Source organism: Cucurbita maxima, unplaced genomic scaffold, assembly GCF_002738345.1.
Source record: "Cucurbita maxima cultivar Rimu unplaced genomic scaffold, Cmax_1.0 Cma_Scf00109, whole genome shotgun sequence".
Classification (NCBI taxonomy): domain Eukaryota; kingdom Viridiplantae; phylum Streptophyta; class Magnoliopsida; order Cucurbitales; family Cucurbitaceae; genus Cucurbita; species Cucurbita maxima.
Genome location: NW_019272125.1, coordinates 112,150 through 114,269, shown reverse-complemented (window position 1 = coordinate 114,269; position 2,120 = coordinate 112,150).

Sequence of the window (2,120 nt, the reverse complement as noted above, 5' to 3'; positions counted from 1 at the left end):
AGAGAGTAGTTAGTTACGTTAAGTTCTACGAAGAAAGAGGTTACGGCCAGAGAGAGAGGAAAGACGGTGAAGGAAAGAGTTAAGGAGACAAAAGCTAAGCTAAAGTGCGAAGCTGCCAGACAGAATAACAAATACCAAGCTTTCCTTAAAGAATACTTTATTTAACAGTTAAAGAAAACAAAGAATACAAATTCTCTATCTGGTTACGGGACCGGGGAAAGAAAGAGTGAATGCAGCTTGCTTAAGCCTTTGCTCTTGAGTCTTGAAACAAAAACTATTCCTTCCTCTTATGCAGTTACTTTGACTAGTTATTCAAACATCGTAAACTCTTTGGCTTTAGTCTGACAGTTCACTCTAACGAATCAATCAATATTTAGTCCTTTTTAAATCATAAAGAAATCTCGAATCACAAAGAAATATCGTAAGTGGTCAAGGGGGGAGAGATATATCAATATTCTTTATTATATTTATATTTGTAATAGAGTTTAGCTTTACCAGGCTTGCTTGTAATTCATCTTGTTGTTTGTTTTCTTGTTCCTTTCTCTTGCTCATGAATAGAGTTTAACTTGAACTTTCTGTAGTATGTAATGAATGTAGTTGTTCTAGACTAGCTAGAGCTTTACCTTCCTTACTGTAAATGTGGTGTTCTAGACTAGCTAGAGCTTTACCTTTCTTACTGTAAATCTTGTTATTGGTCTTCTCTTCGTCAAGGTAGTAACTTTACCTGACTTTCTTGTAATGTTGTTGTTGTCGTCTTCTCTTCTAAAGGTTAGTAACTTAACTTGACCTTTTTTCTAAAGGTTATAACTTGACCCTTCCTTCTTTTCTTTTAAAGGTTATAACTTGACCCTTCCTTTCTTCTTTCTAAAGGTTAGTAACTTTACCCTTCTCTTCTTCTTTTAAAGGTTATAACTTGACCTTCTTTTAAAGGTTAGTAACTTTCACTTCTTTTCTGTAATGGAAATGTAGCTCTTGATCTCGAATAGCTAAAGCCCGGCCGTAATGTAAATCTTGTTGTTGCTCATGACAAGCTAGAGCTTTACCCTTCCATAATGTAAATTGTTGTTGTTCGTCACGCTAGAAGACTTGACCTTCTTGCCCGTAATGTATCTGTAGTTCTTCTTGACCAGAGGTAAGCTTTACCCCTCCGTAATGTATACAAACGTTGTTGTTCTTTCATTACTAGCTAGAGCCCGGCCATAATGTAAATCTTATTCTTCCTTCTAGACAAGCTAGAGCTTTACCCGACTGTAATGGAAATGTAGCTCTTCCTTCATGACTAGAGGAAACTTGACCTGGCCGTAATCTAAATGTAGCTCTTCTTGACCAAAGGGAAATGTTACCCTTCCGTAATCTATATGTAGCTCCTCTTGAGACTAGAGGTAAGTTTTACCCTTCCCTAGTAATTTGTGTATCCACAGCTCCTCTTGACTAGAGATTAGCGTTACCCTTCTTTTGCTTGTAGTTATGATGATGATGTTGTTCTCCTCGGCAGGTTACTTTACCTTCTTGTAATTAATATTCTTCTTGTTGTTATAGACATAAGGTTAGCTTGACCCTTCTGTAGTAATTTATGTATTAGTAGTTCTTCTTGACGTCAGATTAATAGAGATTAGCTTTACTCTATATGTCAGTGAGCAGATGCTTCTCTTTCCGTATGTTATGAATCTTGTCTTGTTGTTTGGCTTGTTCATGACGTTAGATTACTTTACCTTTCTGTAAATGTAAATGTTTGTCTTGCTCATGACTAGCTAGAACTTGAGAACCTTACTGTAAATGTTCTTCTTCTTCTTGTTCTAGAATAGCTAAAACTTGAACCTTCCCTAATGGAAATGTTGTTCTTGGCAGGTTAGTAGCTTTACCTTGACCTTCTTGCTCTTGCTCTTGACCTTGACCTTCTTGCTTTTGTAATGTAGTAAATGTTGTTGTTGTTGTTGTTGTTCTAGCTGTTAGATTAGCCAGCCTTGACCTTTCTGTAATGTAAAATGCTTCCATAATAGCTATAGCTTTACCCCTTTCTGTAATGTAAATCTTGTTCTTCTGAAATAGTTGTAACTTGACCCCCTTCTGTAATCTAAATGGAGCTCTTCCGTAATAGCTGTAGCTTTACATTTCTGTAA